Raw genomic sequence first — 24,971 nt, 5'->3', positions numbered from 1 at the left:
AATGTGGCGTTGGTCGGAGTGCGTAACTATCAGGTGCGCTGGGTAGAGCATACTGTAGCGGATTTCCATGCTCCTAAGTTGAGCCTTCACTCCATCAAACTGCCGCTGGCGCTGACGCGTTTCAGCTGATAGATCCGGGAACAAGCTGATCCGTTGTCCTTCATATCGTAATTCCTTCATTTTCCTAGCTGCTCTCAAAGCTTTCTCCTTATCCTGGTAGTTCAAGAACTTCATCACGATCGCTCTTGAAGTTGTCGGGCGATTTGGGTTAACTTGTCCAACCCGATGCGCTCTTTTGATGACTGGTGTGGAACTGAACGTGTCGTTCAGAACCTTGTAGAGCAGGCCTTCCATGAAAGCGCACGTTAGATCCTTCTGATTTCTCGGGCAGGCCTACTAATCTCAGGTTAGAACGCCTTCCGCGGTCCTCCAGATCTTGCACTTTGTTCCGTAGAAAATCAGTTGTTTCTTCAAGTTTTTTAACTTTGTGTTGAAGGGCTGAGACATCTTCTTCCGTTTGTGCGATTCTCTCTTCTGCCTCTCCTATTCTTTGCGACTGTGACAGTAAGTCTGTTTTAATGCCATTTATTGCATCGAGCGTGTCAGCAGAATGTTTTGTAAAGTCAGCTTTCAGAGACCGGATTGTGCTGAGGATGTCATCGTTTGTAGCCGCATTAAATTCGTTTTTGGTGGCATCTCGTCTCGCAAAACTTTTAAGTGATTTTTTAATACTTTTATACGAGTTCTGGTGGTCTTTCTGAGGATTTTTGTAAGTATTTAGCTGCGAGCCCAACTCGTCATAACCGGAAGCCCTACAGTTTAGGTTTTACTACTGGCTCTAACATGAAATCAGCCAAATCCCAGGAACATGGTTAACCAAACGAGGAAAAAATACAAAGTAGGGTCATCACATATACACATACTGTCCGTCATATGTCGTTCAATCTAGCTAGCTATACAATAAAGAACATATATTTGTTTCTGGACATCAAGCTAGGCTATATGCTTGCGCCATATGCTAGCTAGCTAGCTAGGTGCTTAAGTTATGTTACCCACCCTCGTAGTTGTGGACATAACTTCATACGTCCCACTTCAAAGCTTTCTCCCGTTTCCTGACGGGTGCAGGTGAAAGTGCGTCGACCATTCTGTGCACATTGTTGACATATACTTATAATAAAGCTATAAACGGCGCGGGGATATATAAACTTGGTTACAGTCAGGTTACAGAGCAGCCGCCCTCAACAGACGTTCTAAAGTAAAGTGAACGCACCCTCAACGGGGTTGGGATCATTTCATTGGTCAACACTACAGCTGGCATTCTATTGGTTGTTGACTTTTGACAGGGTTATAACACAAACAAATCCAAGCGCGCAGGAGAAATCCGAGAGCAGAAACTTTGCAAGTGTGCAGAATCAGCCTGAGTGCGAGGAGAAGGTTCAAAGCTGAGAGCAGAAAATCTGTCCAAACAACAACATATCTGAGTCCAAGCAGAAAGTTTGAGTGCAAGCAGAGCAAATCCAAGCACGAGCACAAACTTTGAGCACAAGCAGAGCAAATCCAAGCGCGAGCAGTGAGTATTTGAGTGTGAGAGCAAGGTTTTGAGGGAACTTATTACAAAATCTGAACGTAATATCAGTGAGAAATGCTCTCAAATTGAAAGAATGCGCTCTTGATTAAAGATAGGAATATAACTCCATAGTCCGATTGTGTGTCGGAATTCAGCAGCCGGTGCTGCCTGTGTTGTTGCCTCGCTGCCCGGCCTGCCTTCCTTCACACACCCCGGCCTGCTCTGAGCTCGATTGAGCTCCGTTACGGCTTGCAGCCCACAGCACTCCATACTGCAAAGTCACTGGTTTTTGGCTAATGGACTACTACACGCTGGTGCTCTGACAGAGCTCCAGGGCCTGCAGCTCCCCTCTTCCTGCTAGCTAAATGTGTGTGAGTAAGAGCGCGGTCAGCGAGCTTGTTACACCAGCAATCTGTTACCACAGGTTCCAGTTAATCTTTTAATGTGTGTAATTATAATGTGTTGAGTTATTTAAACAAACGGTTGGGGAAATAAACGCCGCTTGTCCGCGAGTCTCATTGATAGAGCCTGCGGCTGGATGTAGCTCTATCAATGAGAGCTAGCTCCTCCTAGAATTCATCTGAAATTCACAAATATTCATTAACTTGAAATCGGACACCGTTGTTAGCTTTATAAGACATTTAGGGAGATGTTGTATAAGTGGCGTGACGAAATTCAAACTGTAAATATACACACATTATGCGGTAAATGAAGCTAACTATCCCTGATTTGCAGCTAGCTACACATAGCTAGGATTGAAGGGACAGTCATAGCTAACGAAACCCCCACTGTTCACAAAAATTCATTAACTTGAAATCGGACAGCGTTGTTAGCTTTATAAGACCTTTAGGGAGATGTTGTATAAGTGGCGTGATGAAATTCAAACTGTAATTAAAGCTGCGAGCAGCGATGGACGGGCCCTCGCGCCTCGGTGCGCGTCGGGGTTACCGGCGGACTCCGCTCCTTGCGACCGTGCATTTGCGCGGCATTCAGACGCTGCAAATTGTCACCAATGAAAAGGGAACTCCCCGCCGAGTTCAACGATACCTCACACAAGACTTTACGTCATACGGTTCATTAGCTGTGAAAAGGGGCGTGGCTAATGCATAGGGGGGCGGATCAAACCATCACCGATGAAGAAGGAAGTCTCTCCTGAGTTCAATGATACCTCACACAAGACTCTACCTTAGATGGGTCAGCATTTATTAAAAAGGGCGTGGCTTCAACATAGGGGGCGGGCCAAACCATCACCAATGAATAAGGAAGTCTCTGCTGAGTTCATTGATACCTCACACAAGGGTCTATCTTAAATGGTTCAAATTTTAAGAAAGGGGCGGGGCTTAAGCATAAGGGGCGGGTCAAACCATCACCAATGAAGAAGGAACTCTCTGCTGAGTTCAATGACACCTCACACAAGACTCTACCTTAAACGGTTCAAATGTTATGAAAGGGGGCGTGGCCTGAGTAAGTGGGCGTGGTCATATTATAGGAGGCGGCTCAGTATCACATGTAGACCACACATTCTAAGTTTCATGTAAATCGGATGATGTTTGTCATATAAGGCGCATTTCCTGTGGCCAGGGTGGGGCGCTATGACCAAAAGTCAATTTTGGCCTGTAGGTGTCCTCAGGCCTGGACCCTTGTCCATCGTGAGAAATTTCAGGCAGATACGACAACGTACACTCAAGTTACAACAACTTCTTTGTTCATCGCTAAACACTCAAAATGGCCACCACGCCACGCCCACACCGTCTGACGAAAAGTTTTTCTTCTAATAACTTTTCATCGTTAAGGTGTTGGGATGGTGCAGACCAAGTTTGAAGTCCATCGGATGAAATCTCTAGGAGGAGTTCGTTAAAGTATAGCACCTTGACTTTTAGGCATACTTCCTGTTGCCACCAGGGGGCGCTATGACTTTAAGTAAATATCGGCCTTTATTTGTCCTCAGGGTTGGACTCTTATGAATCGTGAAAAGTTTCGAGGTAATCGGACAACGTACGCTCGAGTTACACCCACTTCCTGTTTCGGCGGCGAAACACACAAAATGGCCGCCCCGCCACGGCCACGTCCTATGACGAAAAGTTTTTCTTTTAATAACTTTTCATCTTTAACATCTTAAGATGGCACAGACCGAGTTTGAAGTTGATCGCATGAAATCTCTAGGAGGAGTTCGTTAAAGTACGACATGTGGAAATGGCCAAAATTGCACTAATTTCGAACTTTGAAATAAAAATGGCGGACTTCCTGTTGGGTTCAGGGTATGGCTCTAATGACGTTTTTTGTACATCTTGACATGTTACATATGTGTACCAAGTTTCGTGAGTCTACGTTAAACGCACTGCAGGGGCTCAATTTTCTTAACTTTCTAGGGGGCGCTAGCGAGCCATTTTTGTGCGCCTATTCCCGAAACCCTTAAAATACGTAAATTTTCACCAGACTTGATGCGACCGCCAAATTTGGTGAGTTTTTGAATATGTTAAGCCCCTCAAAAAGCCAATTCATTTGACGGGAAAATAATAGAAGAAAGAAAGAAAGAAAGAATAATAATAATTCCTTCAGTTTCAATAGGGCCTTCGCCGCTGTCGGCGCTCGGGCCCTAAATATACACAAATTATGCCAAAAGTGAAGCTAACTATTCGTTAGCTAGCTAGCTACACATAGCTAGGATTGAAGGGACAGTCATAGCTAACGAAACCCCCACTGTTCACAAACATTCATTTATTTGAAATCGGATACCATTGTTAGCTTTATAAGACATTTAGGGAGATGTTGTATAAGTGGCGTGACGAAATTCAAACTGTAAATATACTTTATTTATGCCTAAAATGAAGCTAACTATCCGTGATTTGTAGCTACACATAGCTAGGATTGAAGGGACAGTCATAGATAACGAAACCCCTAATCTTCAAAAAAATTCATTAACTTGAAATCGGACACCATTGTTAGCTTTATAAGACCTTTAGAGATATGTTGTATAAGTGGCGTGACAAAATTCAAACTGTAATTAAAGCTGCGAGCAGCGATGGATGGGCCCTCGCGCTTCTGCGCGCGTCGGGGTTACCGGCGGACGCCGCTCTGTGCGACCGTACATTTGCGCGGCACTCGGACGCCGCAAACCGTCACCAATGAAAAGGGAACTCCCCGCCGAGTTTACAACAATTAGAGATAAAATTCATCACCTTTTACACTCAACTTCTAACGGCTCACCTTTAAACGCAGAGTCGTTAGAAATAAAGATTAGTCTCGACATATACTTAGACTGCTTTTATCCTATAGATCTTCAACAATTATTGTTAAAGATATCCTCAGCTAAGCCATCTACCTGTCTCTTGGACCCCATCCCAACGAGACTACTCAAAGAAGCATTACCTGTGGTTAACACCTCATTACTAGATATGATCAATATGTCTCTATTAACAGGTTATGTACCACAGTCATTTAAAGTAGCTGTGATAAAACCTCTTCTGAAAAAACCCACCCTGGATCCTGAGGTCTTAGCAAACTATAGACCTATATCTAACCTTCCTTTTCTATCCAAGATCCTTGAGAAGGTGGTTGCTAATCAGTTATGTGATTTTCTACATAGCAACAGTTTATTTGATGACTTTCAATCAGGATTTAGAAAGAATCATAGCACAGAGACGGCACTGGTGAAAATTACTAACGACCTTTTAACTGCTGCAGACAAAGGTCTTGTCTCCATTCTTGTTTTACTAGATCTTAGTGCTGCATTTGACACAATTGACCATTCAATCCTGTTACAGAGATTGGAACACTTGGTTGGCATTAAAGGAATTGCTCTGAGTTGGTTTAGGTCCTATTTCTCTGATCGATCTCAATTTGTGAATGTTAATGATAAATCCTCCAAGCACGCTTAAAGTTAGCCATGGGGTTCCTCAAGGCTCAGTGCTTGGACCAATTCTATTCTCCCTTATATATGCTTCCTCTAGGCAATATTAGTAGAAAACACTCAATTAACTTTCACTGTTGCGCGGATGACACCCAATTATACTTGTCAATCAAACCAGACGAAACCAGTCAGCTAGCAAAATTTCAAGAGTGCATTAAGGATATAAAATCCTGGATGACCTATAATTTTCTGATGTTAAACCCTAACAAAACTGAAGTTATTGTGCTGGGCCCTAAACACCTCCGAACTTCATTATCTAGAGATATAGCTACTCTGGATGGTGTTGCCCTGGCCTCCAGCACCACTGTTAGAAATTTAGGAGTTATCTTTGATCAGGATATATCCTTTAATGCCAATCTAAAACAAACCTCAAGAACAGCCTTTTTTCATCTTCGTAACATTGCCAAAATTAGGAATATCCTGTCTCAAAACGACGCTGAAAAACTAGTCCATGCATTTGTTACTTCCAGGCTGGACTATTGTAATTCCCTACTGTCAGGTTGCTCAAATAAGTCTCTTAAGACTCTCCAGCTGATCCAGAATGCTGCAGCGCGTGTTCTCACAAGAACTAAGAAAAGAGATCATATTTCTCCTGTATTAGCTTCTCTGCATTGGCTTCCTGTTGAATCCAGGATTGAGTTTAAAGTCCTTCTCTTGACCTACAAAGCTCTAAATGGTCTAGCACCATCATATTTAGAAGAGCTCCTAATACCCTATTGTCCTACTAGAGCACTGCGCTCCCAGAATGCAGAGTTACTGGTGGTACCTAGAGTCTCTAAAAGTAGAATGGGAGCTAGAGCCTTCAGTTATCAGGCTCCTCTCCTATGGAACCAGCTCCCGATCTGGGTTTGGGGGGCAGAAACTGTCACCTCATTCAAGAATGAACTTAAAACTCTCCTATTTGATAAAGCTTATAGTTAGGGAGTGAGGAGTTGCAGTGTTCACCTAACTGGCCCAACTGCTTCTCTTCATAATTGTTAGATTAATAATACATAACAAAGTAGAGGGAGGCAGGCCAGCCAAGCCAGATCCGGCAGGGGGAGAGTTCTAAGCCCGAAAAAGCTACCTCTCCTTATGACCTGTCTCTCTTAGTTACCTGTTATAGTTACGCTGTTATAGTCCTAGACTGCCGGGGACTTCCTTCCTTTGACACACTGAGCTGCTCTCTCTTCTCCCTTTCTATTACTGTTTCTATTACTGTTACTATTACTATTACTATTTGTGTGCAGCCCGTCCAGAAATGCTTGTTACTAATCCTAGCTTCTGGGGAGTTTACTCCCCGAGTCCTTATGCTTTTTTCCCAGCGTATTTCCTTGGAGAACGCTTTTGCACCAAGACCCTGGTTGCAGCTGTCCGCGGTGGTCCTGCTGCACTCCCTGCTGAGCTCAGCGATGCCCTGCAATGTCATGCGCGTCCTGCTGAACCCTGCAGCTTCCGCGCTACATCCAGTCACTGTTCCATTATTAATGTGACTACTATCGCCACTGTTCATCACACCCCCAACCGGCTCGTCAGACACCGCCTACCAAGAGCCTGGGTCTGTCCGAGGTTTCTTCCCAAGAGGGAGTTTTTCCTCGCCACTGTCGCACTGCTTGCTCTTGAGGGAATTACTGGAATTGTTGGAATTGTTGGGGCTTTGTAAAATATAGAGTGTGGTCTAGACCTACTCTATCTGTAAAGTGTCTCGAGATAACTTATGTTATGATTTGATACTATAAATAAAATTGAATTGAATTGAATTGAAATTGAATTAGCTGTGAAAGGGGGCGTGGCTAAAGCGTAGGGGGCGGGTCCAACCATCACCAATTAAAAATGAAGCCTCTGCTGAGATGAATGATACCTCACACAAGACTCTACCTTAAATGGGTCGGCATGTATGAAAGGGGGCGTGGCTTAAACATAGGGGGCGGGCCAAACCATCACCAATGAAGAAGGAAGTCTCTGCCGAGTTCAATGATACCTCACACAAGGGTATACCTTAAATGGTTCAAATGTTATTAAAGGGGGCGTGGCTTATGCATAGGGGGCGGGCCAAACCATCACCAATAAAGAAGGAACTCTCTGCTGAGTTCAATGACACCTCACACAAGACTCTACCTTAAACGGTTCAAATGTTATGAAAGGGGGCGTGGCCATATTATAGGGGGCGGCTCAGTATCACATGTAGACCACACATTCTGAGTTTCATGTTTGTCATAAAGGCGCATTTCCTGTGGCCAGGTGGGGGCGCTATGACCAAAAGTCAATTTTGGCCTGTAGGTGTCCTCAGGCCTGGACCCTTGTCAATCGTGAGAAATTTCGGGCAGATACGACAACGTACACTCAAGTTACAACAACTTCTTTGTTCATCGCTAAACACTCAAAATGGCCGCCACGCCACGCCCACACCGTCTGACGAAAAGTTTTTCTTTTAATAACTTTTCATCGTTAAGGTGTTGGGATGGTACAGACCAAGTTTGAAGTCCATCGGATGAAATCTCCAGGAGGAGTTTGTTAAAGTATAGCACCTTGACTTTTAGGCCTACTTCCTGAGACCGAGTTTGAAGTTGATCGGATGAAATCTCTAGGAGGAGTTCGTTAAAGTACGACATGTGGAAATGGCCAAAATCGCACTAATTTCGAACTTTGAAATCAAAATGGCGGACTTCCTGTTGGGTATAGGGTATGGCTCTAATGAAGTTTTTTGTACATCATGACATGATCCATATGTGTACCAAGTTTCGTGAGTCTACGTTAACGCACTGCAGGGGCTCAATTTTCTTAACTTTCTAGGGGCGCTAGCGCCACATTTTGTGCGCCTATTCCGAAACCCTTAAAATACGTAAATTTTCACCAGACTTGATGCGACCGCCAAATTTGGTGAGTTTTTGAATATATTAAGCCCCTCAAAAAGCCAATTCATTTGACGGGAAAATAATAGAAGAAAGAAAGAAAGAAAGAAAGAAAGAAAGAAAGAATAATTCCTTCAGTTTCAATAGGGCCTTCGCCACTGTCGGCGCTCGGGCCCTAAATAATTATACTCTAGTTATGCTGACAGCCAGCCAAGATTAACTGGAACTGTTGTAAGAGATCGCTGGTGTAACAAGCTCGCTGACCGCACTATCACTCACACACACGGGCCATTTAGCTAGCAGGAAGAGGGGAGCTGCAGGCCCTGGAGCTTTGTCAGTGCAGCAGCGTTTGGTCCATTAATCCCAAAACGGTGACTTTGCGCGGGTATGAAGTGCTGTGGGCTGCCAGGCGTGACGGAGCTCCAGCTACCGGGGTCTGTGGAGGAAGGCAGGCCGGGCAGCGAGGCAGCAACACAGGCAGCACCGGCAGCTGAACTCCGACACACAGTCGTACCAAATTTGCAATAAGCCATCAATTTTCGTAAAACGTCCCATATTTGAGCTTTATATAGTTGAATTCTCGCTTAAAAAAGTCTCAGAAGTGAATTTAATAACGTAATAGCCCGACAAACAATATATAACTCACTGCAATATAACTTTGCAGTGAGACCTGCTGTCAAGTCTCCCATGTGTTTCTATGTAGTTTGCTCAAACCAATCAGCACGTAGCTCATTCTCAATATTCATGAGCATACCATATTTGGAAGAAAAGCTCTTGTTCCAAATAGAGCCATATTCACAGGGTAGTTAAGGGCCTAATAAAATAGCATTCGGACAATTTTCAGCCCAACCAATGTTACATACCCCATTAGGAGACCTTAAGGAACAGTGTAAAATACCCTATATAATCATTCTATCACCCCTTTAATTAACCGGTTAGATGTTTTCTCTAAAAAAAGTCATAAAAGGTGATCAATGTTGCTCAAAAGCCCAAGATGATGTCCCCAAATGTGTTGTTTTGTCAAAGATATTGAGTTTCCTGTCACAGAGGAGTGAAGAAACTAGAAAATATTCATATTTAAGATGCAGGGAATAGGGAATCTTTTAACCATAATTAACATGATTAATCGATTGTCAAAATAGTTGGCGGTTTATTTAACAGTTAACAACTATTTGAATAAACTTTGCAACTCTAGTCAGATCCTCCGTGTTTAACCATATTTCTTTAAAGGTTACCGTTGCGGCTGAAAATGACACCAGAAATAAACAAGTTTGCAGATTTCATATCTCCGCATTTCAACTCTACGCCCATTTGTCTATGTGGAAGTGATTGTTGTGTCACGGTTATTCGGTCTATAGTATGAAGCTTTAAACTTCTGACAAACAATCTAAAGTGATGCTTCTTAATAAAACTAACTTTACTTTGATCTGTAAGTGATGTAACCTCTCAAAGGTGTTAGGAGAAGTTACATCACTGCATCTCACTGCTGAAGTCCCTCAGGTCAAAGGTCATTTCAGCCTGTCAACATGTTTGTCCTGAGGTCTCTTCACATTAGCCACAGTTTCCACTAATCCCTCTGAAGCAAATTACAATCAGAGCTGTTGACCAGTGAGACCAATCAGCACACTCCTCAGAGACTGGCTGGTAATGACCTCCCATCAGACCGCTCTGTCACAACACATACTGGATGATTAGTTAACAAACTCCTGAAGAAAGTGTGGCTGCATGATTATTGCTGAGATCCAATCCAACTTTCCAATCCAACTGTATTTGTAAAGCACATTTAAAACAACCAGTTTGACCAAAGTGCTGGACATTGACATGATTTAGGACAGATTATAAACACACGACTAACAAAACGAACATTTTAAAACAAACTGGAAAATGAAAATGCAGAATACAACTCTCAAGCAGGTTTAAAGGCCAATGAATAAAAGTAAGTTTTAAGTCGTGATTTAAAAATGTGAAGGCTGGGGGCCAATATGACATGCAGAGGCAATTCATTCCACAGCCTTGAAATGATAACCACGATTATCTACCGCAAGTATTCATTGATTTTAGGGATGAAATGTTTCTTTCAAACAAATAACTGAACAAAGTTGACTAGAAGCCTAGGTGTAACATAGATTTGGGTAATCATTTATTTCCTTTCAAAAAAGGCAAACGAGAGGACAACAGGTGTCATAATAAATATGTAACGGTTTCAAAATAGAATCCTGATAAAACTTTGACGGATATCAATCAACATACACCCCTCTGATCCAGGGACAGACTGGGGCTAAAAACTGCCCTAGACTTTCTCCCAAATAGGCCTATCATCCGGCCATTCGCCCCTAGCCGTGCGCGACAGACACTAGCCAGAATGTCCTGATACTATGCCACAATACTGTAGCCTATCAGACAAGGTATTCACAGCAAGTAACATCTCAAAACCAATGATGAGAATTGGGGTTGTTTGTGTTGTCTTTCCAACAACCTTGAAAAAAAGCCTTTTTTTCACAGTTTGTTTTTGCTTTTTCCAACATTTTAAATTGTAAAATTTCTCTTCTTTACATTTTCAGCGCCTATTTCTTCGTCCCATATTTCATGATATAAAACAAAAATTGAAAACGGTTCAATATGACCCGAAATCAACACAAGCCTCAGCCTTCAAATAAAGACTAAAAATGTATAATGCTATTACATCTGCATTGAAAATAAAATACAAATAATGAAATGTCACTGGCTACAGAAACAATTTACACAAACTTGTAATTATAAAACAGTACAGAGTATTACTGACAACACTTTCAGAGATAAAGTAGGCTACTGGCTTTACCTGAACATGGGGATTAGATATTCTGTAGGCCTATACCAAAACTACACTGAGAGTATTAGTTACTATATACTATAACTATTCAAATATAAATGTATATAACATGTGTTGCTTTGTGTTAAAGAATTAGTATTGAATAACCTATTTAATATTTTCTCAATGTCATATTACACTTTTGATTCATATTAAGGCTGTGAAATGATGAAAATGACTAGGCCCTATCAATGTTGTCTGTGAAGCTTTTACAAACAACCACCAGGTCTTTGCCAGTTCCACAATAGTAAACACAAATATGAAAGACCAGGAAAACCTGCACTCTGATGGAAGACAGATAGAAAGTGCAAGCTAGGATTTTTTGGTTAAACTTTTGGTTACATTTGGTGAATTATTAAGGCCCCTTCCCTGTTTGTTAGCATGTTTAGAGTGGTACCAATGCATGGCTGATGTTTTCCCGTTTAATTTAATACCATAGTCTTCATCCTAGCAGCAAAACTGAGCTCGCTACAACCTCTCATATACAACGGAGTGAAATTGCGGTCAACCCGCGATTAATTTCTAACGTGTTTAATATTTCAAATTAACCTAACAGAAATTATTAAATACGTTAAGTTTGACAGCACTAAATGGCACGATCATTTTCATAATCATGATGCACATGTTGAGCTGACTATGCAATTCGCTAAGCTAGGGATAAAGGCAGCCTATAATGTTGGATTATGATAATGAAGGAACTTGTTTTGGTGGAACATTTGCACCCCGCAAAAGAAAACACATCTAATATTAAATCAGGTTAACTGACACAATACAGTAACGTAAGCCAATTACATTAGCTGGATACAGTGTTTAACGCCATTAGCTCTTACCAGTAGCTTGCTAGCTCCAAGTTTGTTGTTGTTCCACGAAATCTGGATTGTGCATTGCGCACGTAGGAACGCATGTAGGTACGCACTGATACTGACCCTATACCGTAGCCTGACACGCACCTTCACAGAAATGCACCTTCACATCGCGGTCGAACACGCAACACAGTCTCACTCCAAGCCTGACAAAAACCTATGCTTGGTCAGGTGCCTTTTGGCTGTTTTTACTGACACAAAAAGTCTCCTTTAGCATCTCAGTCAGACGCAGCCTATTTTTCAACGCTCTGGAGTCGGGACTCTTGGCTTCACTTTGTGACTCTGCGTAGGGACCGATTTACATAATTTGGTGCAGGGTGCAGGGATCGTGGGCAGGGTTAAAGATGTGCATTTAAAGCGCTCATATTATGCTAATTTTCAGGTTCATAATTGTATTTTGAGGTTGTACCAGAATAGGTTTAGGCCTACATGGTTTAATTTTCAAAAAACACTATATTTTTGTTGTACTGCACATTGCTGCAGCTCCTCTTTTCACCCTGTGTTCAGGTCTCTTTTTTAGCTACAGAGTAAGACATCTGATTTTTTTTAACATCTTTTTTAGGAGTTGCACATGCTCAGTAGCTAGGCGAGTTGCATTCCCCGTTAGGTCTTTACTCCCGGTTTTCTCTGGCGTATTTGGCTCCCTCCTTTTCCATCAATTTTAACCATCTTTGTCTGCTGAAGAAGAGCATGGTTCCTCCCTTCTCTGCTCACAGAGTGGGTGTTGGCGTAGCCCCCTTTTTTCAAACTTCACTTTGTTATTAAACTCTGGTTTAAATTCAAGTTATTAAATAAGACTACATTAGATTCGTCTTATTTTCTACCTGTAGGTAAGGACTAAATCAGCTAGCTGTTTAAACAACTTAAGTTCAAGGCAGGGTTAGCCGGGAGACTTCTTCTAAATGAGGGCGCACTTCCAACTTAGTGTGGAATACCTGCAGAACAGGGACATGGAAGTAGTTCTTTTGTAGATTGTGGTGAACTTGTGTGTGTTTTAGGTAGCATGCTAGCGGTTAGCCACCTCGTCTCGGCTACAGATGTAGAAAGCCGCGCAGATTGTAAACAGCTCACCAGGAGACTGAAGGCAGGACACATTCAGAAACCGTATCTCACTCAAAACAGCATGGATGGATTTTTTTCAAAGTTTGTATGCGCGTGGAAGCACCAGAGACACAAAATAACACCCCAAATCCCAGAAAAAGTGATTTTTTCATAATATGGGCACTTTAAGTGACACATGGGACAAAACAGGACATGAACCCCAGTCTCCTGGATGAAAGTCCTGTGTTGTTTGACCCTTCATATACAGTTAATTGAAAATGTAAATGTTTAGAGCAACTGACATTTAACCAAAAGCCTAAATGTCTTTAATGCGTCACTGCAAAAATAGTCTCACGTTGTAGATGTGTGAAACATTTTCCTGTATTAACATTTCTTTTTACCGTTGATCATTAATGAGCAGAACCAGAGGGTCCGTTGAGAATGACTTCAGTCAGCTCTGTCGTAAACGTTTAAAAAGAGAAGCAGCGTTTCAACTCAGCTCAGTAGGGATTCACCTAATAGTCTTAAACTGTTTTGGAGTTTCTTGCCTAAGCTTTATTTTGACTTTAAATAAGATACTGTTAAGTTTAGTGAATTTGTAACAACTGTGTTTTCTATAATACATTTATTTACGGTAAGAAGATATTCTGTTTAACTTGTTAAATCTTTACAAAATTGTGGTAGAGAAAGACATTGTAACCTTGTTAGAGGCCTCAGAGTTCTTCACTCTTGGCAAGTAATATTTGAGATGACTGACTGATTGTTAATGGTTGACTGTTTGGACTCCAAGGTGGCATGATTATAGGTGATTTTGTGTGACCCACTGTGGAAGGCTGATTGATGCATTGTTACTCGAAAACATTGGTATATCTTTGTCCATGTGCATGTACTGTGTCTGAAGCTCTTCTGATCTGATTTATAATGTAATGAACTTATTTCTATTTAAGTAAGTACAACTGAGGCTCATTGAGTTATTCTTTTATTTGTGTAGATTCAACCAAGTGAAGAACAAAGTACCTGTTTCTGTGGTTGATGTTTTGGTAGGACATAGCATCCAAAAGAAAAGTTAAACCTTTCCAAATTTCTATCACACAATGTTTATCAGTTTGTGCGTTGAATATTTGGGTTATTGATTGCTTTGCAAGCACAAATGAGGATCATGATAAACTCTACACAGGTTTCATATTTCACACTTGATACCTACTTTGACACCGGGGTTTTCAAATATTTATATTTCTTGCTTATTTTGTCTTTATATGTTTTCATAGTTTGTGCTAATATTTTGCTGATTGTGGTTATCTGTGTGAACAGGAGCTTACATGAACCTATGTACCTTTTTCTGTGCAGCCTGTTTGTAAATGAACTGTATGGTAGTACAGGGTTGTTTCCATTCCTTCTGGTTCAGATCCTCTCTGACATTCACACTGTTTCTGCTCCCTTCTGTTTACTGCAGATGTTCTGTGTGTATACTTATGGCAGTGTAGAGTTTACTAACTTAGCCGTCATGTCTTATGACAGATATCTTGCTATCTGTTATCCTCTGCAATATCACACACATATGACATCTAATAAGGTCGTTGTGCTTATTGCTGTAACATGGTCTGTTCCTTTTTTTGCTGTTTTTGTCACAACATTATTGAGTGCCTCCTTACAGCTGTGTGGGAACATCATTAATATAGTTTACTGTGACAACTATTCCATCATAAAATTGGCTTGCTATGAAACAAGAGTAAATAATGTGTATGAGCTTGTTGCTGCTTCTCTAACAGTCTGTGTTCCTGTATCTGTAATCTTTTACACTTACATTAAGATCCTTAAAGTGTGTTTTTCTGGTTCCAAACAGACCAGACAGAAAGCTGTCAGTACCTGCACACCTCACCTCGCTTCTCTGATCAACTTTTTCTTAGGTTCTTTCTTTGAAATATTACAGAGCAGGTTTGATATGAGCAGCGTACCCAACGTGTTACGAATATTGTTGTCATTGTATTTTCTGATGTGCCAACCGATCTTTAACCCTTTAATTTACGGCCTCAACATGTCCAAAATACGCATCATGTGTCAAAGTCTGTTTTCAAGTTCTGTGTTGGGAGGTTGCTGTAATTTCTTTTATCATTCAGGAACTGGCACGGTATCGTGATCGAAAAATTTTTAACGAGACCCAGCCCAACTGAAGAAGTACATGAGTCACGACATTAGAACGTAATTTAGGGGTGACCTCTAGCTCACCCAGTAAGATCCTTCCCCCTATGTTGGCTGAGTCCTGCAGCGGCGCAGGGTTCGAATCCAACCTGCAACCCTTTGCTGCGTGTCATCCCACATCTCTCTCTCCCTTTCATATCTGTCCACTTTTGAATAAAGGGAAAAGCCCCAGAAAAATTATCTTAAAAAAAAAAAATTGAAGTTGTCTTTAAAATGCTTTTTTTTAAATGTTTGCTTTATTTGTTACATTTATATTGTCTTCACTTCATCTGAGAGACATGGTGTAGATGTTTTTGTTATTAAGTGGAATACCAGCTAGATGCAAACAACTAAGAGCAAACCAGAAATGCAAAAGACATCTTCTATAAAGACATTTTAGAGCCAGTAACTGCATTTGTTAAAGACATGTTAGCATCACTAACTGTGCATGGGCAGTTCAGGTGAATACTAATGAGGTACACACTTAACCTTGTAGTCTTGAACATATTGAGCAGGTTTAATTTCTACAGTGGTCCTCCACATGTCCAAAATATGCATTGTGTGTAAATGTATGCTTTCAAGTTATGTTGGAAAGTTAAACAAATTAAAAAAAACAAAGTATGGTGGTGGACTGGTAGCTGGAGCCAGTTTACCTCCTGGGCACTGCCAAGGTGCTCTTGAGCAAGGCATTGAACCACCAACTGCTTGGGGTGCCTGTCCATGGGCCTGTGTGTAATAAGTGAGTGAAAACATTGTAATTTCCCTTAAAGATAAAGAATAAAGTATAAATTATTATTATTATGCAGATGATTTAATTCGTACAGTGGGCCTGAACGTGTCAAAAATATGCATTGTGTGTAAAAGTAGGCTTTCAAATAAACAAATTCAAAAAACAATAACTGTTTGCCCTTGGCTCAATAGTGTCGATAGTAATAATTTCTTTAGTTAACATATTGTATCATAAGGTAGGATATTTATCATGCAGATGTCCACACACAGTTGATCCAGTCAGTGAAAGGGGATATCCCTATGCCTATTATTGTTTATGCTCACATTGTTATGTTTTAATTTGGACTGTGAATCGAATAAAATATCTAATCGTGATGAATCGCACACTGTCCATATATTAAAACAATAGTTGAAAAAGTGTCTTGAAAGAGGAAACAAAAGCACAGACAAATCAATACACATATACAAATCACTGTAAAAGTGAAAAGAGAAGACGGGGCAATGGTTGCTAGAGGTTAGAGAAGTGAGCTTGGGACTGAGAGGTTGCCGGTTCAATACCCAGAGCAGCAGGATAAAATCTGTTTGGGGAAGGTGAAAGAGCAGTGCTTTAAACCACTACAGTGGAGCTGCTCAGACAGAAAGTGAATATTGCACATGAAAAATCTCAGCTTATTTGATGAAGCTGATGTACTTGCATCATCCTTGCAAGTTTGGTTGTACTTATTGTAAGTCACTTTGGATAAACACATCAGCAAAGTAAATGTAATGCAGTGTTTCCCCTTTTTTGTTATGCCAAAAATAACAACATTCATTTTAATTTCCCCTTTCCCCTTTTTTATTCATTCAGCGATGTGGTGCCGTGGGTTGCCCATCCGTGAACTAGGCAGCTGTCTGTGGTTAGTCCTGGTTAGATACCTCACACAAGACTCTACGTCATACAGTTCATTAGCTGTGAAAGGGTGTGTGGCTAAAGCATAGGGGGTGGGCCAAACCATGACCAATGAAAACAGAACTCTGTTCAGATCAATGATACCTCACAAAATAATGTACAAGAAACGGGTCAACAGTTATTCAAAGTGGTGTGGCTTGATCATATTGGGCTGGGCAAACCGTCACCAATTAACAAGTAAGTCTTTGCTGAGTTCAATGATACCTCACACAATAGTCTACATCAAACGGGTCATTAGTTATAAAAGGGGGCGTGGCTGAAACATAGGGGGCGGGCCAAACCATCACCAATGAATAAGGAACTCTCTGCTGAGTTTAATGACACCTCACTGAAGACTCTACCTTAAATGGTTCCAATGTTATGAACCATGACTATAACCAAAAGTCAATATTGGCCTGTATATGTCCTCAGGCCACCATGATTTAGGTGCCATCTTGATCCAAGGAAACATGCTGGGCGAAAGAAAAACATTAGGTCTCCGGGGAACAAGAGCTAGGTTAGTACCAAGCATTTCTGGGACATGGATACACACAGTTGGAAAGAGAGAGGAGAGAGAAGCTCAGTGTGTCAAAGGAGGTACCCTAAAAAAAAAATAGTCTAAAACTATAACCGCATAACTAAGAGCTGCAGAGATAGGGAGGCTGCTTGCCTGAGCTCTCGATTTCGACCATTGAAATTAAAACAGGCTCAGCTGTCAAAATTAACGCAATAATAACGGATTAACGCTAAATCCTTTCCACTCATTTTCTTTGATGTGCGATTAACGCATGCTTGCAACAACTGTGAAGAAGACAGAGACCTTGCGGTCTTCTGACCTGACTGGAAGCCACTCTTTCTCGGCTTAACGTCACTAAAACTTAATGCAAGCACACAAATTAGTGTAAACCGTGTAGAATATAGGGGTGGGGGAAAAAATCGATACAGCATAGTCTCGCAATATTTTATGTGGCAATACTGTATCGATACACAGACGCCAAGTATATAAGGCTGTGGAATGATGAAAATGACTAGTCCCTATCAATGTTGTCTGTGAAGCTTTCACAACCAACCCCCAGGTCTTTGCCAGTTTCACAATAGTAAACGCAAATATGAAAGACAACTGCACTCTGATGGAAGACAGACAGAAAGTGCAAGCTAGGATTTTTTGGTTAAACTTTTGGTTACATTTGGTGAATTATTAAGGCCCCTTCCCTGTTTGTTAGCACGTTTAGAGTGGTACCGATGCATGCCTGATGTTTTCCCGTTTAATTTAATACCATAGTCTTTATCCTAGCAGCAAAACTGAGCTCACTACAACCTCTCATATACAACCTATTTAAATCGCGGTCAACCCGCGATTAATTTCTAACGCGTTTAATATTTCAAGTTAACCGAAATTATTAAATACGTTAAAGGGGTGATAGAATGATTACATAGGGTATTTCACACTGTTCCTTATGGTCTCCTAATGGGGTATGTAACATTGGTTGGGCTGAAAATGGCCTGGTTGATATTTTACTGGCCCTTATGCATCCCTGTGTTTTGGCCCTATTTGTAACAAGAGCTTTTCTTCCAAATATGGTATGGTCATGAATATTTAGATGATCTGCGCGCTGATTGGTTGAGCGACTTGCCATACGCAGACATTAGAGACGCGCGCTGATTGGTTGAGCGAATCCCCAATACACATACATTAGAGAAGCGACAGAATCTCATATTCCAGACACTGCAATGTTTCATTACCAAATTCACTTCTGAGACTTTTTTAAGCGAGAAATCAACTATATAAAGCTGAAATATGGGCCGTTTTACAAAAATTGATGGCTAATTGCAAATTTGGTAAGACGTGTCGGACTTTAGGAGCTCCACACAGTCTGACGAGAAAGCGGCAGCCTGCTGGGCTCCATACCCAGCGCAAAGTCACCCTTTGTGGATACTGCACTACGGGGCTCCGCGGCCAGCTGCCGGCATAACTAATATATTTACGGTTTGAATTTCGTCACACCACTTATATAACATCATTCCCCAATGTCTTATAAAGCTAACCGTTGTGTCCGATTTGATTTTAAGGCATTTTTACGGACGCGAGGCGTCTTTGTAGGACGAGCAGCTGCTTGCTATATGTCCCATTCATTACAATGGGGAAATACCGCAGCTAGCTAGCTACACTGTCGCCATAACTAAATTATATTTACAGTTTGAATTTCGTCACGCCACTTATACAACATCATTCCCCAATGTCTTATAAAGCTAACCGTTGTGTCCGATTTGATTTTAAGGCATTTTTATGAACGCGAGGCGTCTTTGTAGGACGAGCAGCTGCTTGCTATATGTCCCATTCATTACAATGGGGAAATATCGCAGCTAGCTCACTTTCGCATAACTAAAGTATATTTACAGTTTGAATTTCGTCACGGCATGAATATTATAGGTTCCTCAAGGTCTTACAAAGCTTAGCTAACACACACACAATTGAATGTATTTTTGTGAATGTCAGAGTTAGGAGGAGGCTAGCTAGCTCTCATTGATGGACTCCATCTCACCGCGGCTCTAACAATGAGACTCACAGCCAAAGAGGCTTTATTTCCCGATTGTTTGTTTAAATAACTCAACACACATACCCATTATAAGATTAACTGGATCCTGCGGGCTGCGGTAAAAGATTGCGGGCGTAACAAGCTCGTTGACACTGCGGTCAGGGCGGCGATGTAGCAACCCAGGCAGCACCAACACCGGCGTTAAACTCCGACACATAGTCGGAGAAAATTTGCAAATAGCCATCCATTTTCGTAAAGCGGCCCATATTTGAGCTTTATATGGTTGATTTCTCGCATAAAAAAGTTTCAGAATTGAATTTTGTAATGGAATAGCAGAGATCTGCGTGACCTAGCTAGATTCAGAAAACTACCTGATCTCAGGTCAGTTGTGTAGCCTATGTAAATGTTGGGGCGTGACCGTTCTCTTAATACACCCATGGGCTGACAAAGGATCCGGTTTTTGGGAGGTTGACGTCAACTTCCAGCTTTGTTGGGATTCGCCCGTTTTCAGCGGCAGTTTCAAAATATGAGATTTTCATAGTAAAGGGGTGTCAATGGGATTTTGAGCTTCTATGTATGTCCTATTTACCCACCGAACTGTCGTTATTCAACTATGACAGGGTAAAATCGGTTTTGCATTCTATCACCCCTTTAAGTTTGACAGCACTAAATGGCACGATCATTTTCATAATCATGATGCACACTCATGTTGAGCTGACTATGCAATTCGCTAAGCTAAGGATAAAGGCAGCCTATAATGTTTCCTGCTCCTGGCACTTACCAGTATTGCTAATGTGAAATTAACTCACGTCTAATGATGTAGGCCGACTCTTCTTCTTCAGTTTTATTTTAACACGTAGCATATAAGTGATTGTATTTGCGCCCCCTGCTGTTGGCTGTTAATATCGCCTTAATAGACTTTTTTGTGCTGACGGCCGTCGGTTGGACGGCCATTCTGGACTTTTCCAGAACGCACAGATTGTCAGTCCGTCCCTGCTCTGATCTTAACTTTTACTCAAAATAATGAATGATTTCTGCTTGTCTAACTCATAAATTAAGGTATGATTTCATTTACCATGAATTAAACAAAGTGCAAAACTAATGAAGGTAGCCAGGAAGGTGTAACACATATTGGGTGAAAATGGTATGCTTCATAAACAGGCAAATGAGAGGACAACAGGGGCATGTCCATGGGAAGACAATACTAGGGTTAAATAAACAGAGCAGTGTTTTCATTTCCATGTTGTGCTATGTTCCTGTTCCAATTATTTGCATCAAAATAAGTAGGGCTGGGCTATTCAGATATTAATTTGGAAGGTATACTGCTAGTCTCTCTTAGCTGGCTCTATCTCCACAGTGCTGTGGAGGAAGGTCTCTACACCAAAGATGTATTCTGGGATAGAAGAAAATACTCTGGGTTGTTTGCATTTCTATGAACCAATCTCATTCATCTTTAGCGGTGCTCAGCCCTGGACACAGCGACGGTGGCTCTGCAAAAGTCTCGGGGAAGGAACTTGTTTTGGTGGAACATTTGCACCCCGCAAAAGAAAACACATCTAATATTAAATGTGGTTAACTGACACAATACAGTAACGTAAGCCGATTACATTAGCTGGATACAGTTGCTAGCTCCAAGTTTGTTGTTGTTCCATGAAATTTGGATTGTGCATTGCGCACGTAGGAACGCATGTAGGTATGCACTGATACTGACCCTATACCGTAGCCTGACACGCACCTTCACAGAAATGCACCTTCACATCGCGGTGAACACGCAACACAGTCTCACTCCAAGCCTGACAAAAACCTATGCTTGGTCAGGTGCCTTTTGGCAGTTTTTACTGACACAAAAAGTCTCCTTTAGCATCTCAGTCAGACGCAGCCTATTTTTCAACGCTCTGGAGTCGGGACTCTTGGCGTCACCTTTTGACTCTGTGTAGGAATCGATTTAGCGTAATTTTTTCAATGTGAAGGGTGCAGGAATCGTGGGCAGGGTTAAAGATGTGCATTTAAAGCGCTCATATTATTCTAATTTTCAGGTTCATAATTGTATTTTGAGGTTGTACCAGAATAGGTTTACATGGTTTCATTTTCAAAAAACACCATATTTTTGTTGTACTGCACATTGCTGCAGCTCCTCTTTTCACCCTGTGTTCAGGTCTCTGTTTCAGCTTTTTTTTACCATCTTTTTTAGGAGTTGCACATGCTCATTAGCTAGCTAAGGACTACATCAGCTAGATGTTTAAACAACTTCAGTCAGCACAAGGCAGGATTAGCCGGGAGACTTCTTCTAAACGAGAGAGCACTTTGAACTTAGCGTGGAATACCTGCAGAACAGGGACATGGAAGTAGTTCTTTTGTAGATTGTGGTGAACTTGTGTGTGTTAGCGGTAGCATGCTAGCGGTAGCATGCTAGCGGTAGCATGCTAGCGGTAGCATGCTAGCGGTTAGCCAACTCGTCTCGGCTACAGACGTAGAAAGCCACGCAGATTTTGAACAGCTCACCTGGAGACTGAAGGCAGGACACATTCAGAAACCGTATCTCACTCAAAACAGCATGGATGGATTTTTTTCCAAGTTTGTATGCGCGTGCAAGCACCAGAGACACAAAATAACACCCCAAATCCCAGAAAAAGTGATTTTTTCATAATATGGGCACTTTAAGTGACACATGGGACAGAACAGGACATGAAACCCAGTCTCCTGGATGAAAGTCCTGTGTTGTTTGACCCTTCATAAACATTTAATTAAAAATGCAAATGTTTAGAGCAACTGACGTTTAACCAAAAGCCTAAATGTCTTTAATGCGTCACTGCAAAAATAGTCTCACGTTGTAGATGTGTGAAACATTTTCCTGTATTAACATTTCTTTTTACCGTTGATCATTAATGAGCAGAACCAGAGGGTCTGTTGAGAATGACTTCAGTCAGCTCTGTCGTAAATGTTTAAAAAGAGAAGCAGCGTTTCAACTCAGCTCAGTAGGGATTCACCTAATAGTCTTAAACTGTTTTGGAGTTTCTTGCCTAAGCTTTATTTTGACTTTAAATAAGCTACTGTTAAGTTTAGTGAATTTGTAACAACTGTGTTTTCTATAATACATTTATTTACGGTAAGAAGATATTCTGTTTAACTTGTTAAATCTTTACAAAATTGTGGTAGAGAAAGACATTGTAACCTTGTTAGAGGCCTCAGAGTTCTTCACTCTTGGCAAGTAATATTTGAGATGACTGACTGATTGTTAATGGTTGACTGTTTGGACTCCAAGGTGGCATGATTATAGGTGATTTTGTGTGACCCACTGTGGAAGGCTGATTGATGCATTGTTACTCGAAAACATTGGTATATCTTTGTCCATGTGCATGTACTGTGTCTGAAGCTCTTCTGATCTGATTTATAATGTAATGAACTTATTTCCATTTAAGTAAGTACAACTGAGGCTCATTGAGTTATTCTTTTATTTGTGTAGATTCAACCAAGTGAGGAACAAAGTACCTGTTTCTGTGGTTGATGTTTTGGTAGGACATACTTAGCATCCAAAAGAAAAGTTAAACTTTTCCAAATTTCTATCACACAATGTTTATCAGTTTGTGCGTTGAATATTTGGGTTATTGATTGCTTTACAAGCACAAATGAGAATCATGATAAACTCTACACAGGTTTCATATTTCACACTTGCTGCTTACTTTGACACCGGGGTTTTCAAATATTTATATTTCTTGCTTATTTTGTCTTTGTATGTTTTCATAGTTTGTGCCAATCTTTTGCTGATTGTGGTTATCTGTGTGAACAGAAGCTTACATGAACCTATGTACCTTTTTCTGTGCAGCCTGTTTGTAAATGAACTGTATGGTAGTACAGGGTTGTTTCCATTCCTTCTGGTTCAGATCCTCTCTGACATTCACACTGTTTCTGCTCCCTTCTGTTTCCTGCAGATTTTCTGTGTGTATACTTATGGCAGTGTAGAGTTTACTAACTTAGCCGTTATTTCTTATGACAGACATCTTGCTATCTGTTATCCTCTGCAATATCACGTACATGTGACATCTAATAAGGTCGTTGCGCTTATTGCTGTAACATGGTCTGTTCCTTTTTTTGCTGTTTTTGTCACAATATTATTGAGTGCCTCCTTACAGCTGTGTGGGAACATCATTAATATAGTTTACTGTGACAACTATTCCATCATAAAATTGGCTTGCTATGACACAAGAGTTAATAATGTGTATGAACTTGTTGCTGTTTCTCTAACAGTCTGAGTTCCTGTAACTGTAATCTTTTACACTTACATTAAGATCCTTAAAGTTTGTTTTTCTGGTTCCAAACAATCCAGACAGAAAGCTGTCAGTACCTGCACACCTCACCTCACTTCTCTGCTCAACTTTTCTTTTGGTGTTTGCTTTGAAATATTACAGAGCAGATATGATACAAATAGTGTGCACAGTGTGCTGAAAACTGTTTTATCATTGTACTATCTGACATGCCAGCCGCTCTTTAACCCTGTGATGTACGGACTGAAAATGTCCAAAATCTATGTCATATGTAAACGTCTGTTGTTCAAGTGTAGATCAGGAGAGAGATGTGATCAGGTTAACTGACACAAATAAAGAGATGCCTCTGGCTTCACGAGTGTCGACATCTATCTTTTTGTATGAAAATTACCATACATTAATGTTTCCTGGAATTAAATCAGTTAATTCTAATTTCCTTGAAAGAACAAAATAAAGAATAATTTATAATCCATTGGAAACTGACCTTAGCTATGTTAGTCTTATTTAATCAAATCTGTTGTCTACTGTAGTTGGTGTTTAAGTGCAGAGGTCTTTCAAGGAACTGATGTTTGATTAAAGTGCTGCAGAGAAACATCACAGCAACATTTTGTGTGTTTTCAAAATTAATTGGATTCATTTTTAACATGTCTGAAGCTTCTGAGTCATCCACGTTAGACAGTAGTTATCCAAGGAAGGTTTGCAACTGGATCTGGTTCAGTGTTTCCTCTACGTTGTACTACTTTAGCCTGGTGGGGAGGGTGTCAGCATGGGGGGGCTGTCAACACCACATCAAATCCCGTTCGCATCACTTTAAAGTTACAAATCCCCATGAACCACTCTTCACATCAGCATGAATTGGATCCACCACACAGCTCTTATTTAAAAAGAATGGAACACTATACACTATTCACTAACAGATTATCATGTTTTGATTCATAATGTAATTAACAGAAAAAGGACATTTAGTTACACTGTAGTTTCTACTTGTCTGAAAGTCTTGCAAAACTAAAGGGAACTCAGGTTAGTTCTGCCCTCAGAGTTCACTCTGCCATTTACTGGTCAATGTCGCCTCCTAGTGGCGAGGAGTGCAAATTACTTTTACACTGCTGGAGGCTGTCTTTCTTATCTGTAACTACATATACGCATCTTAACACAAATAATGAATAGACAAGAAACTAAAGTGTATGGGTGAGTCCTTTGAATATCATATATATTCAATATTAACATTAACCTCATAAACCTGGTGCCACACCTTCCAATACACACAGACATAGTAA

This window comes from Perca fluviatilis, chromosome 2, assembly GCF_010015445.1.
Source record: "Perca fluviatilis chromosome 2, GENO_Pfluv_1.0, whole genome shotgun sequence".
NCBI classification, from domain to species: Eukaryota; Metazoa; Chordata; class Actinopteri; order Perciformes; family Percidae; genus Perca; species Perca fluviatilis.
This window is presented reverse-complemented; position numbering follows the sequence as displayed.